The following is a 16,025-nucleotide window of genomic DNA, read 5'->3' as shown; positions in this document are numbered from 1 at the left end:
TGAAGGTAGTGTCATGTGCCCCAGTACATATACTGCGGGGTGCCTGGAATCAGTCTAAGCACTGCACCCAGAGTTTATGTTGTCCACAAACGTGCAGGTCCTACGGAATAATGGGAACTACACGACAGTAGTGCACATTTCTGACAATGATTGCCACTGTGCCTAAAACGGTTTCCTGCAACTTGCTGACCTGATCCTTGGCCTCTTTACAGAGCACACAGAGTAACGGTAACCTATGTGTCAATTGTAATTATGATTCTATGGGACGTGCGTGAAGGAATACACAGGTTTTAAAATATGAAATGGGAAAAAGGAAGCATTCTAGGGGTTGAACACCCCTTGTGGCAAGTCTTGCTCACTTTGTGAGATCTCTACTATGCAGCTTTTGCATTCTCTATATAGGCACTCGTCTGTGTAGAAAGTGGGCAGAGTCTGTGGGGGAATTGGGCAGCAGCAGAGCCGGACTGGCCGTAGCAGGCACCGGACGTTTCCCTGGTGGGCTGCCAGGTTGGGGGAGGGTTTTGGGCCGGGTGGATGGCGTTTTTGTTACCAGCAAAATCAGCCCCCTGTATCAAAATCAGCCAAAACCGGCCCTAGCTAACAGCTCGTCCACTCCCCCCAGGGGGATCGGACAAGCATTTTACCATGGCCTCTTTCTGTTCCCAGTCCAGCCCTGAGCAGTGGCCTCCTAAGAAACATTTTGGGCACCTACACTTACGTTCTTTGCAAATTAAACTCTGGAGATAGACTAATGTTACAGAACAATTTAATAACCATAAACAAGAGAGTTTATTTTATAGGGCCCAGCTTGAACTGAATTTGCTTTCCACTGTGATGATCAAGAAAATTGAGGCTCAGGGAAGTAAACTAATTTTTCTAAGGTCACAAACATTGGTCAAGGAGGAAAGTCGGGATTTTAACAGTACTTATTGGTTACACATTGGGCAATATTGCCACTGGAATGATATCTTTAACTCTCTCTCATTTAACAGCAAAGGTATTTTGGGGGCATTTATACAAGGAAATGATGGAGCGCGGAGCTGCGGCAAATTTTGCAGAAACACGCACCACCATTTCCAAAATTAAGGGATGCGCCATATTTACAATAATGTGGCGCACCGCTGTGCTTTCCCTAGCGCTGTTACTAAAATTTGCTGCCTAGCGCCAACACAGTCACCCTTGCGCCATAGTGCAAGGGTGCCTGCATTGCAGGGAATGATTGTTTGTGTGCATGAAGGTGTCCCTTCCTGCACATAAACAATCCATAATGGTGATTTGCTACTTCTATGTCTGCAGCACGAATATGTGATGTTACAACGCATGCGAATACATCGCATGCCTTTGCAACGCAAAACTGTACCCTGACTTTCTGTCGGGGGAGCGCTGGAAGTTGGAATAGATTAATTTTCTATTCCAACTCCAGTGTGTGCAACAGTAGGGAAGGTGTTGGAGTTAAATCCAACACCTTCTACCCACTGCTGCACAACTTTTGCGTTGCAACGGCATGCGATGTAATCGCATGCATTGTAACGGTTGCGTCGAAAAGACTGTTTCCCTCCAGCACACATAGAAGTAGCAAATCGCCATTATTTAATGATTGTTTCTGTGCAGGAAGGGACACATTCCTGTACGTAAACAATAATTAATGGTATTTTGCACTTTCCACGTGTGCTTCAGAATGTAGCAGACATAGAAAAAGCAAAAACGAGGAGAAATAAAAACTATTCTAACGCCTGGTATTGCATGGCATTGCCTCAGATTTCCACCTCCTTGTAAATTTGGGGGCAGCGTAAAAAAGCAATGGGTGTTGCGGTGGAACACCCACAGCAACACCCATTGCACGCCCCTTTCACACAGATACCTGCGTGAAAAGGTACCATATTTAAAAAGCAGCATTAAGGCACAAAAACCCACTCTGTAAATATGGTGCAGGGCATTGCACCACCAGAACGTCCAAAAAATTATGTTCCGGTGGCGCAATCCCCTTGTAAATAAGGCCCCATGATTCGTTAAGGAGATCAATAGAACGCTGTATTAAATAAATACGCCGCTCACATGTTAAATCAATCAGATGCAAAAAGTCTTTCTTAAAAAAACTGTATAAAGTTTTTTTACAGGAACGCAGGACACTTTGGGGCATATTTACGAACGTCACTTTTTTTACGTTCCGGTGGCGTAGCGCCATTTTCAATATTTACAAGGAGGCGCTAAACCACTTAGCATGGCTTAACGTCACCTTGTAAATATGCCCCTATATGTTAATATCACTGACTTCCACTCGAACATATTTTCAGGAGAAGCACAACACAAAACAAAGAGGTGTCAGATCACACAGCGCCTGGATAGCCCCAGGATGGTATGCCGTGCTATATAAATACCGACTGATGGATGAGTGACACAGAGTTGGGTCTCCTGGTGTAAGTCTTCATTGCAACACATCGAAGTGCAGAGTTTGACTGCAGACAGTTTCACAAACATCTTCTGCATTTGAACAGCATGAAAAAAATGAGGTTGAAAGGTACCATTTTCGATTCTATTTTTGCGCTCATCTTCCACGCATTTAGGAATTTTTGTGTTAAAAAACGGTATTTGGGAGGTAATGGGGAAAAGCCCAGAATTCCAGCTTGGCTATTGTTTCGATGAGCCAGTCTCCATGTTCACAGACCGAGTGAAACTGACAAGCCAAGCTTGAGACGTATTTTAGGGCACCCACCCAGAGTTATGTTGTCACACGTGATTACTAGTCAGCCATACCAGAAATGCTACATCGGCGGCTGCATGTTGATAAAAATAGAGTCAGACATAAATATTGTGTTATTTATTTATTTACCATGTACATAGTACATACCAGACCCAGGGGTCAGAACGCATTACAATATCAACCAGTGCTTTACAAAATAAGGATACACATGAATTTACTAGTAGATTCTATAGTAGAGGATTAAAGTTTGTAGAGCTAGATAACTTAAAATGTATACTTCAATCAGTAAGAATTGTATTTTTTAAATTACATGTTTATTTTGGTGCTGTAAGCAGGAAGAAGCTACTTTTTGCAAAGTGGCAAAAGTTTACCGAAAACGGTAACTGGAATACTAGGTTAAACTGTTTGGTCGTCTGCATTCAAATGAAGACAACATCTTTAAATATGTTTCTCATAATGTAGGGTCTTAGTAAAAACATTTTTGCAGTGTTAAAAATATATTCTATCTTTAGAAGTAAATGTTTTTTATGATGTTTTCAGAGAAATTCCGTCTAACACAGTGCCATGGTGATTTTACTTCAAAATTCACAAGGCGTTCAAAAGGTAATTGTAGGAAGCTGGCTTTTTATGTAGTGTACCAAAAAAAAACAGACAACCCGTTATTAGGTTACAGGGCTCAAATTAATAATCCCAAATGCTCTTTTGTGGAAGTGTGAGCAAGCGGTTTAGTCATAATGCTGGAGTAGGTGGGTATAACTTCCTCCGGAGCAGGCCTTTTTTGTGGCCTCAGAGAGTGCCGGCTCTCACCTGCAGGGGCTCAGAAACATCTCTGTGGTGGCAGGCTGGATAGGACCAGTCAGCCAGCACACTAACAGGCTGGTAGGCTTTCAGGGACACCTCTAAGGTGCCCTCTGGGTGCATGTTTTAATAAATCTACTACTGGCATCAGTAAGAACGTATTAAGACAAGGTGTTTGATCCCAAACACCATAGGTTTCAGTGAAGCCATCATGTAGCTGGGGAACTCGTACTGACCACTGTCCAGTACATATACTTAAAATGGTTTGCCTGCTGCCTTTTACTATCCAGTACATATACTTAAAATGGTTTGCCTGCACCCTTTTACTATCCAGTACATATACTTAAAAGGGTTTGCCTGCTCCCTTTTACTATCCAGTACATATACTTAAAATGGTTTGCCTGCTGCCTTTTACTATCCAGTACATATACTTAAAAGGGTTTGCCTGCTCCCTTTTACTATCCAGTACATATACTTAAAATGGTTTGCCTGCACCCTTTTAGTATCCAGTACATATACTTAAAATGGTTTGCCTGCTGCCTTTTACTATCCAGTACATATACTTAAAATGGTTTGCCTGCTCCCTTTTACTATCCAGTCCATATACTTAAAATGGTTTGCCTGCTGCCTTTTACTATCCAGTACATATACTTAAAATGGTTTGCCTGCTGCCTTTTACTATCCAGTACATATACTTAAAAGGGTTTGCCTGCTGCCTTTTACTATCCAGTACATATACTTAAAATGGTTTGCCTGCTCCCTTTTACTATCCAGTCCATATACTTAAAATGGTTTGCCTGCTGCCTTTTACTATCCAGTACATATACTTAAAATGGTTTGCCTGCTGCCTTTTACTATCCAGTACATATACTTAAAAGGGTTTGCCTGCTGCCTTTTACTATCCAGTACATATACTTAAAATGGTTTGCCTGCTGCCTTTTACTATCCAGTACATATACTTAAAAGGGTTTGCCTGCTCCCTTTTACTATCCAGTACATATACTTAAAATGGTTTGCCTGCACCCTTTTAGTATCCAGTACATATACTTAAAATGGTTTGCCTGCACCCTTTTAGTATCCAGTACATATACTTAAAATGGTTTGCCTGCACCCTTTTAGTATCCAGTACATATACTTAAAATGGTTTGCCTGCTCCCTTTTACTATCCAGTACATATACTTAAAATGGTTTGCCTGCACCCTTTTAGTATCCAGTACATATACTTAAAATGGTTTGCCTGCACCCTTTTAGTATCCAGTACATATACTTAAAATGGTTTGCCTGCACCCTTTTAGTATCCAGTACATATACTTAAAATGGTTTGCCTGCACCCTTTTAGTATCCAGTACATATACTTAAAATGGTTTGCCTGCACCCTTTTAGTATCCAGTACATATACTTAAAATGGTTTGCCTGCTCCCTTTTACTATCCAGTACATATACTTAAAATGGTTTGCCTGCACCCTTTTAGTATCCAGTACATATACTTAAAATGGTTTGCCTGCTGCCTTTTACTATCTAGCAATTGAACTAGACAGCACAGGAGCATATCTTCTCATGCAGATATGTCCTCTCATGTAATATAATTAAGGTTCCCAGTTTCCCATTTTGACTGTTTTTTTACAGATAAATACAGACAGCAAACTATTTATTTTCCAGTCTATATTTATTTTTAAATACAGAAAATAGGCCTTCAGTAAAAAAAAAAAAATTCTACTGTTAGTCATGCGTACCAGGTCGTTAGGTGTACAGATTTAGAGGTATGAGACATGAAAAAAGACAATAGATTTCTTAATTAAGCTTAACTAAGTTCAGATCTACAATTATTTATGCTATTCTACAATGCAAGTGTTTTCAGATAACGTGATTGCACTGTGTACTGCTCAAACCTTTTGGACATTCAAATGCGAGTATACATTTATCAGTTAAATATATGTGGAAAAATACCCATTGCAGCTTCATTTATACAGAAAACACAAAATAAAAATGGATAAATACAGAAAAAATTAGCAAAAAATAAATATGCATAAATACAGACAGAAATGTTGAAAAAATAAATACCATAAAACGGGAGCCCTAAATATAATGCACCATGCCCTAGGGCTGTAAGGCCAGCTGTAGGGGTTGCCTGCCTATATTTTATGCAATGTCGGTTGGCATGGCACACAGGCTGTGTGTCATGCCGAACTTTCACATTTGTCTACACCATTTCTTCCCGCAGCCTGCAATGGCAATCTGCATGAGTTTGGTGGTGGGTCCCTTAGGGTGGCAAAACACATGCTGCAGCCCTTAGGGACTCTCTTTAGTACCCATGCCTTAGGTACCAGGGGTACCATTTAAAATGGATTTAGAGATATGCTAAAGGTCTTGCCAATTTGGGAACAATTGAACAGTTACCTTGTTTTAGGGGAAGAGCTCCGACACTGGGGGCCTGGATAGTAGGAATCCAGTGCACTTCAGTTAAAATTGCATCAAATAACAGGCAAAAAGTAGGGGGTGACCATGTCAGAAAGGGCCATCTTCTTACAGTAATTTCAGTGCATGTTGGGTCTACATATTGCACAGGATTTAAAAAATGTGCCAATATGTATGATGGATCATAAGTAGCATTGTATGCTAATATACCGCCTGCTTTGTCTGTTACATCAAAACATAGAGTACATTTGGGTTTGGAATTGGTTCACTTTTGAAATCATTGTTTCTCTCACACTTCAGGATCGAGGTGTCCCCTCTTTCAAAAATGTTATCTTTGCACCAGTGGGTTTACTTCTTCGATTGGGTGCAGATTTACAGGTTTTTTTTCAAATTCACAAAGGTTTCCAGAGCACTTCTGTAAACCTGTGCCAGTCATAGGTGTACAAAAGCTTTTCTGGAAAAGGGTTATGAATTCCAAGGAATAGTATGCAAATACAATTCCATATGTGCAACTGTACATATGATACAAATGTGTACATGTGAAATGCCTTGGCATTAGTGCAGTTGCAGTTTATATCGTTCTTCTCCATAGCAAAATTATGTTTTCCTGTCTATAAACTTCTTTCCCCGTACACCCACTTAATTTTGTGGGGGCTCCTTTCACATTCAACACAGGAAATAGATTCACTCCTACGATGGACTGGAGCAAATCTCAAAAGGGCAGAAATCTGAAATGATTTTTTTTGTGTGTATAACAACAAACTCATATAGTCATGTTTGCTCTTAAATATCAGGACATTCCCGCCCTGGAATGGCCACTCTTCACCTATGGGAGAAGGTTTACCCATGTGCAACGTGACATCATGATTGGACGACATTATGAATGGTTAAGTATTTTTATGATTGCAAATTCATTTTTCTGAATTTCAAAAGTGAATTTGCACTTGTAAACTAAACCATCTGTGTGTGTACTTTTGACTTGGATGTGAAAATAGCTTGGTGAATCAGGCCCAAACAGCCAATATTATTACCTCATGTGTATTTCAAATGCCTTTTGGAATAATTGAAAATACATTTAATGGTTATTTTCTAAAGCTGTTTTATGAACAAACGTGTTGCAAAATATTTGCCATGCTATAGCCTTCTCCTATCATACACATCCCCATTATGTGAAAATTAAAACATTTCGTCAATTTGAAGTCACAAAAAAGAAAATGAAAGATCGGCCAGCACAAACAACCAATGCTGCTAGAAGAAAAACATTTGAAGCGCTCCTTTACCGTTCATCCTCCAGCTAAAGTCTCACATTTCATGGGGCTGCTGCAGCACCTCCCACACGCCTATTAAAGCACTTTCTACTTATATTTTCTTTTTAAGTATGTATTTTGTTTATGTTTGTATTGGCCTGGGCCGTCATTCTTAAAGATATGGGGGCAGATTTACAAGCCCCTTGCGCCTCTTTGCGTCACTTTGAACATGGGAAAAGTGACGCAAAAGTGGCGCAAGGGGCTTGTAAATCTACCCCATGATGTTTAGGTAATTTCTTACACTTTTTCTGTCTAAATGTAATGGTTTATAAATAATAAATAATAATTGAAACGGGGGTTCAGATATGTCTGCGCCATGGTCTCCACAGCCCTCGAGGTGCCTGGGAACTCAGTGAAGCACGCTCACGCGAGATGCAGCTGCTAAAGAAGCACGCGCACGCGGGCTTTCAGCCCACGGTCTGTTTTGCAGTCTCTGGTTTAAAGGGGATGATAGCTCTCCTGTCTTTCCATTCTAGAATTGATCAAAACCTTTGTTTGACTGGAAGATGGAGTAGGAAAATGAACAGAAGGGAAATTCTTTCGCTGAAAAGTTCAATTTTTGAAGTGATATAGCCATTACACAGTTCAACGCTCTCTACAGTGAAAGTACATCGGTATTTCAATAAAATTTCCACCGTATTCAGGAATGATGTTGGGGTGTCTTTTTGCATCAGTATTACTTCGTGCAATCATTATCACACTTCTAAATTAATACATGCTTTCAAACACACTTCTAGATTAATACACGTTTTTAAAGTCAAAGTATTCAAAATTGACCTTCTGGAGAATGCGGGCATCGATCCCGCTACCTCTCGCATGCTAAGCGAGCGCTCTACCATCTGAGCTAATTCCCCGTCTCTATAGCGACACGAATGCCATAATTCTTTGGAGCCCAACAAAGTCCCTACCAGTGTAGGAAGGGGATTTTGTTTCAATAATCTATTCTGCTTTGCCTGTGAAGCTCAAAAAAACAATTATCAATCACAGCAGAACATGTTGATATCCATAACTTAAAACTGAGACACTATGCTCATTCATGTCAAGGAAACAATACATTTATAAGATACTAAATTGCCGATTAAGATCAATTCTGTCTCGCGGTAAGGCTAAGAAACGTTACATTGCAGTAGCTGTGTTTATTTGAATAACTATTGCACCTGTATGCATACAGTGCTTACAATTCGTGATGAGGCGTTGAAGCGCTTTATGATCAGTAGCACTACTCCGTGGCAACCAAGGGCAGATTTAAAAAAAAAGATCTCTTAAATGGCAGCAGTTATGAAAAATAAAAGCAGAGCAACACACAGGTGTCAAGTAGGCTTCTGTAATGAAACTCACTTTCAACCAGTCCTGGGTTTTAACAAACAACACTAGGGATGCTGGGACCTATAGCCCATACATTTTAATGGGAAACTACACACCCTAGCAGTACTTAATTTGCACACAAGAAAATAAGGGCCATGGCTCTCATCAGGAGGACACTACAGCTTGCACCACACATTGCCCCTGCCATCAGCTGCGGTCGGTAGTAGGAGTAACTGCAGGGCGGTGACGTGGGGAGGGGGAGGGGCAGGGTGGGGGGTAGTAAACTATGGATTACGGAGGTTTACAGGTAAATTAACATATAAATTAATAAAACGAATTTTGTTGCGTTCACTGCAGTGCACGCAACAAAATTCGTTTTTATTAATTTATATGTTAACTTACCTGTAAACCTCCGTAGTCCATAGTTTACTACCCCCCACCCTGCCCCTGCCCCTCCCCCTCCCCACGTCACTGCCCTGCAGTTACTCCTACTACCGACCGCGGCTGCCTGCCATGCTGCCAATGATAGTAACAACACAACTACTAACCATCACACTCCTACGTGTGATAATTCAGACTATTTCAGGCCCTCAAAGCTCTAAGAATGGTAATAGTCATATTCAATGTATATTGAATTAATAATTAACTGTTGTTGTGGTCATCTCTAAACTAGCCAGACAGCACCACCTTGTGGCAGACTGTTACAAGCACCCGTGTTGACAATTAAGTGCCCTTGCCAAACACCAGAAATCACTGTCTCAAATTAAGCACTGCACCCTAGCATGTATTGTACTGTAGCATTTGTATAGTGCCTGCCATCCCTATTTCAGTCGATTAAGCAATTATCCAGACAGATAGCAGGGCATTTCGCCTTTCTTTCATTTGCTGGTTAAAAATAAATGCTTTTACAATTATATTGTTATGTTATGTTAACTAGACTTAATGCGCGCAGCTGCCTCAGCAAAGAGGCGTCCCGGCGCTATATATATAGTGCTACTCTTAGAACATAAATCAGCACCCTTGTCAAGCTGCTCCTCACAGGCTATCCCTGATGCAAGCATTTACCAATGAATGCTCCCTAGTGTGTGAAAATAAACACTAAGCACAGAACTCTGTCAGCAAAAAGTTACACTGTCCTACATTGCATTATATTTTTTTCTATATATATATATGCTTTGTTAAACCTACTGTTTGGTGTACGTGTACTTCAAAATAAAAGCTCTTCTTAGAATGCATGTTTTTAATTTCCTCACAATGTTCAAGTATTTAAAATGTGATTTATAAAAATACATAATGTTGCATAAACCACATTACCCCAACGAAAAACACACATTTCTCAAAACATTGACAAACATATCTGCAGTTTCAGGCAAACAATGAAAAGTACATAGATGATGCCCGAATGCAGTAAATCTTTCTAAAGGGTACCTAAATCAATTAATAAATCATGTAATATAAAACATACCTAACAAACAACATCTTGGGTTTCTGGTGACATTTATAAACCCTTCAGCCTTTGGCCTCATGGTTTGTAAATGCCACCAGAGCCGCTCAATGGCAATACAAACCGGCATTAGACCGTTACCCGTTATGTTCTCTATACACACACACACCTTTCATGATGGTGGTGGCAAGTGACTTGTTATGATTTAGTCATGCATTCCATTCAAAAAACATTTTTTGATTTGCCCAGAACTTTTGACCCTGTGTACAGATTCACATAACATTTGTCAATCCATTACATAAGTCTCAGAGCATGCTTTAAAGGGTTTACACTTGAATATCTATGCCGTTTTAAAATGTGAGTCATGACTCATGACCACTGCCAATTACCGTTAGATTTTTATGGTAACTTTTTCTTTTGACCATCTTCAAACAGGCAAGACAGATCTGACTCATACCTTTTTCACCATGGAAAACATTTTGTACACCCGTGGGGGCCATCCTCAGAGGTGTCTGACCCCATGAAAGTGCACGGGGTAATCCAGTGGCATGGAACAAGAAAGTTCTATACGAGGAAAAAACAGGCAAAAGCGCATGACTCACAAGTCCAAAGGAAGTCTCAATTATGTGAGCAGCCATTTTAGGTGGTGGATTTGTCCACCATTTTGTGAAAAATCACAAGTTACATATGACTTGCGAGTTTCTCAAAGAGTTAAAATAAAGAAAGACTGAGAGCATGCAAGACAGAGAGACAGGGATTTGTGTAGAACATCTGGACTAATGAGAGGTGTTGGGTGTAGTGCATATGCGCTGTGCTCAACACAGCTGCAGGGCTGTGCCGATAGTAGGGAGTTGTGTGTAAGGCTGCTCCTAACCTTGGGTGCCCTTGGGAGATGGCTGAGAGCAGGGGCTTGGGTGCAGGGCCAGGTCTGTGACCAGGCCCTGTGCCTAAAACCACTGCACATCCAAAGGCTGTGAGCTGTAGAAGTGACGGATAGGAGGTGGTAGGGCCTTGCGCCTGGCCACTGGACAGGTCCTGCTTCAGACACCTGCTGTGCACAGCTGAATACATTGGCAGTGGGGTTAGCTGATCGTAGGGGGCGGGGCCTGGCTATAGACAAGCCCTGCGCCAAACCCCTGCTGCGAACAGACGAAGGTGGTGGCAGCAGGGGTTGCCTGAAGGCTGGGGGTAGGGAGTAGTTGGCATGTGCACATGGGGCTGGAATTTAAGTACATCATAAAAACCAACAATAGTTGTTAGAGAGTTGGTGGTTATGTCCCTGCTATAATCTACAAAAAACAGTGTGTTGCCATCAAAGCTTTATTTCAGCAACTAAGGACAATAATTCTATGTCAAAACAGAGGGCATTCTTGTTGTGCTCCCCAGGTCACAGAACAGGTTTTTGACCTCTGCGTCAACATGGACAGTCGTAGGCCTCAGTGCACAAGCTAGATTAGCATGTTAGGTGGGCCAAAGAAAAATCATAATATCAGATTCACGTGCAGTCTGGCCATGTAGAGCAGGGGAACATGCTCATTTACCATGCAGGAGACATTCCTGCCGTAGCAGGAGCATACCAGTGACTGGGTCATTAAATGACTGACCTATGGGCCAGCGATACAGAATTCTGCTTACACTATTCACCGTGAGTCTGTACCTGTGAAATAAATCTAAGTCTGATTCATTTTTGCTTATTCTGACCTCTAGTGCCTATTATACAATGCTTTATTCACTGGCATATTCCTCTGTGTGGTATTTCATTTTGGTATAACAAAGTACTTCTGTTTTATTCATTTATTTATCCATTTGTATAGCGCATGGTTACACCACCGGTGTGTCCCCGCGCTAAGACAAGGCTCTGAAAAGGATGCGACTGCATTTTGCATGGCGTACCGAGTTGTACAAACTATCCAAGAGTTATCTTTATTCAGTTTTAGCGAACAGCCAGGTCTTTAGCTGTTTACGGAATCTACTTTCACATGGCTCTAATAATGGCTCTTTATAATGGATAAGTGCTGGATTACACAATGATTATTACATGCAATTTCTTAACTGCTAAGCTCTGAGTCTTTACACCCATAATGTCTCCCATAGCTTAAAGTAAAAACAAAAATACGTACTATAACACAGCCAGCACTGACCGTGTCATAGCGCTTTTTTGTGTGTAAGCCATGTTGCACATCAGCCTATGCTGCTGTGCAACATGTAAAGAAAAACAGTGCAAGATGTTTGGGGGGAATAACACATCTGGGAGCGGAAGGAGAGCAGGGGTGGGAGTGTGGAAAGCAATGGAGGGCGGGGCTGGGGAAACACAGGCGGTATGAAAGAAAGTCACTTCGGAACATGCAGTCAGTAAGAGTGGATGTCCAAAAGTAATAAACAAGTACATACAGGAGCATGCGGCCAGTGGAAGGACACTGGCTACAAGAAGCTGTACTTGGTCTATTCTCCACAGCATGAACACACAGAAACCCCAGGATGAATCTGAGGCAAGGAGGAGGGGCTAACCAATGGTAAGTAAAGAAAAAATAGTGACATGAGAGCCAATCAATGGTAAGTAAAGGTTAGTAATGGGTGGGCTTTAAGCCCCTTTAAGATTTTTTTTCTTTTTAAAGTACACTAGTGATAGAGTGGAGGATTCATATCCTACATGGGGCAAATGTTAGGAGTGCAATGTAACCGTTTGTAGAACACAATCACATATTATTCAATGTTATGAGAGAATTATATGTTAGAGGAAATGTGAACCCATTAACATGATCCTGCAAAAGTTAATGTAATCTAATGTAAGGCTTGGAATTACTACTTAGAGCGTGTACTGACCATTGTAACCATTGTGACCCGTTTTAGGCCTCACTAGTAAAAGTGATTTAATAATGTATTATTATGACACTTGCTTTCTTAGGTTAATGGCTTAGATGCAAGATGTGTTTTAATGCATTCAAAGATTGCTTTCATCGAAATGTAATGATCAATACATTTCCCTACCTACACAATATGGTGAAATCTATTAATTTAGCTTAAGTTGTAGGCCTGAATTTGTAATACACTTGGAGTGTCTTCACTTCTGCAAGTAATGTTCAAACTCTTATGTGAAATTCGTAGAATGTTTCTGTCTCATGTTTTGATAAAAAGTGAGTTGTGTGCGCTACAACTGTGAGTTTCAGAGAAAGTTCAGTGTTCTATAAAGTTTTTAATAGTGCTCCTGGGGCGACGTACCGGTCAAAAACATCAATGAAATGAAAAAAGCAGCACAACACTGTGTGGATGTGTCCCCCTGGGCGCTGAGTTGATCTCCTGGTGGAGATCTTTATACCAAGTTTAGCTGGTTCTTCAAAAAAGTTAGTCAGGAGAATATTACTTCTGAGAGTACGTTTTATTCACTTATCCTTGAAGTTTTAAGTTTTAAACATCTTGTCTGTCTCATACAGTTTTTTATCCTGTCCAATGCATTTCGGGTTGGAATAACCCTTATTCATAGAAACAATTCATTGAAAAAAATAGCATGCATTCCGAAATTGAAGACGGCGCTCAGTGGCGATATTAAGGTAAAGGTTGAGCTATTAGCAGTGTGTTTAATAGGAGAGATTATGTGGTTCTCCGCACGGTTCTACTAGTGCATTTTTAGTTATAAGTATGTGCCTTTCACGTATCGGAGGTGAGCAGTACGAGACCATTAATAAATCATGTTAGATCGGTGATGTTGAATGTGCAAGCGATCGGGTGAAGCTACTTGTAATAATAAGCATTTGGTGAGTGAATATTAACGAGGTAAGCTTACCTCATTAATATTCACACACCAAATGCTTGGGTCTTTGTGTAGCCTTTTGTGTTACACTGTATTTCAAGCAACTTGCAATCTTTTCTTTCCTCAACGCAATCATGCTGCTAAAAGAATTGAAAAGGTGGGCTCAGGCTCCCTCACTAGCTTTCACAGACAATGCATGAGCGCTTTGAGCGATCCATAAGAATATTAACCCTGGGCGTAGTACTACGCTGCGCTCGCGGAGCGTGTGTAGTTTGAGCTACTACACACTATGCGAATTGCACGTAGCACAGTGCAAAAAACGTGTAGCGTAGCGGGCATTTTTTGCTTGCTCGCGGTCCTCAACGTCAAGTTGGCGACCGCTAGCGAGCAAAATCAACATCCCGGCAAGACTTTTTCTTCGTTCGCGATCAGCAAAATCAAGTTGCCGATCACAAGAGTGGAAAATAAACCTCCCGGCGAGATTCTCAACGCAGGGAGGTCAGGTTTCTCATTGCGAGTGGTCGTGTATGCCCGCGACCGCTCGCGATGAGAAACTACCAGTCTGAGTTGAGAAAGCTGCCGCTCAAGTACAAAGCTACTCGAGCGGCAGAAAACGACCGCTTGCACTGTGCAAGATGCCGTTTGCAATGATTGCACAGTGCGGATAAGCATTCAGCACTGTGCAATCAGTGCGAACAGCATTTCCCTCCCGCACTACGCAGTTCGCGTAGCTGTGCGTAGTGCGAAGTGCACTTCGCGTAGCGCCACTACGCAAACTATGCCCAGGGTTAAAAAATATGGGTTCTGCCCCCACCACGTGCCACATGAGTTTTCAGCTTTAAGTCTTGTACAGTTCAGCTATTATGGCAATTAGCTCAGACTTGCGCGAGGACTTTTCCTCTTTTCATTCTAGAATCTGTCTACAAATGATTGCGTGAATGGAAGCTGGACTATGAAAGAGAACAGTAGAGGCAGGATTGAGGGTGTCGAAGGAAAACCCTATTGCTGAAAAATTCTATTTAAATTGATGTGAAATGTTAGGAGCTTCATGCTCTCTCTGCAGCACAATAAAAAAACAGCTATTTGTGTCCATGTTTTGGGAACAGTTACCTAATTTATTTTATGCTGTTTAATGAAGGGCTCCAGTATACATCTATGAAAATGCAATCTTTTATTTATTTAAACAGTTTTGAAACTCGTACATGTTTTCAAAACGTGTGCTTTGGAGAATGTGGGCATCGATCCCGCTACGTCTCGCAAGCTAAGAGAAAGCTGTACCATCTGAGCTAATTCCCCATATGCAACCATTGTCTCCTATAGAGAAAATGTCCAAGCTCAATATAGAATCCAGTTCAGCAGAGAATATATTCTCTTCTTCACGACCTCTTCTTTCTACCTCGTCAGGACAAACAATTCCTCCTTGGACCAGACATTCCTACCTCATTACATCCAACAGAAAAAACATTTTCACCTTTCTACTTACAAAACAAAAATAAAATTAAAAGAAGTTGCATTTCACGTTAACATCAATCTATCTCATGTTAAGACAAAGAGCATATGTTACCCTAGGGCGGCTTTTTATAGCTTTTCGCAAACTAATCGATTTCTTTCAGCTCATCAAAACCTGAAGCAGCAAAGCGCTACTCGAAGGAAAGCGCCTACAGTCCATGCGCCCTAAACAGGCCAAGCTTCATGGCTTCACCCTCGTCATTGAAGAGAAGTTAGCATCTGTGCTCGTTATACGAAGCTTGGTCCAGCTGGCACTTGGCATGGTCACAAACCCTACAGCAGACGGGGTTCAGGATACAGGATTTGTGAAGTTTGAAGGAGAGGCATTGCATAGCTAACAACATCTAGAAAAATTATCTGTTTTCTGGGTCATAACCATAATGTTGCTTTATTTATTTTTTATAAGATAATAAGTCTATGCTTATTATATATATTATAGGGTAATGGTCTCCAAATAGGTAGTTATGGTTCAGCCACACTTTCCATTGAAAAGGCATTTTTTGATTTACCTATAACTTTTGACCCCATGAGAGGATTCCCACGAAACCTGCCAATCTGCTAACTGTCAGCTAAGCTTCTGCATGCTGTGACTCATAAAGATCTGTCCACAGGTAAATAAAGTTAAGTAGGGGGCAAAAAAACAAGTGTTTCCACATTTTAGCTCCCACAGGAAATTTTGCTTTCATCTACAGTCCAAATTACTAAACAGATTTTCACCAAACCTGGCATGGAAACAGAACTATACTCATATCCGTTCAGTAGCTTTTGAGATACAAGCATCTTTAAAAGTTTGTAAAG

General features: G+C 41.0%; 1 protein-coding gene and 1 non-coding gene across 7 annotated transcripts in view; both read right to left on the bottom strand.

Moving 5' to 3' along the window:
- LOC146785298 (diacylglycerol O-acyltransferase 2-like) overlaps positions 1–16,025 on the bottom strand; it is a 296,079-nt gene that overhangs the window by 196,639 nt on the left and 83,415 nt on the right. The window lies entirely within an intron of this gene.
- On the bottom strand, positions 8,003–8,075 carry TRNAA-AGC (transfer RNA alanine (anticodon AGC)). Its single transcript has one exon. It is a non-coding gene; the product is annotated as a tRNA-Ala (tRNA).

This window comes from Triturus cristatus, chromosome 11 (assembly GCF_964204655.1).
Source record: "Triturus cristatus chromosome 11, aTriCri1.1, whole genome shotgun sequence".
In the NCBI taxonomy this organism is placed as follows: Eukaryota; Metazoa; Chordata; class Amphibia; order Caudata; family Salamandridae; genus Triturus; species Triturus cristatus.
The sequence above is the reverse complement of the archived record's forward strand: the minus strand, read 5'-3'. Positions and strand labels throughout refer to the sequence as shown.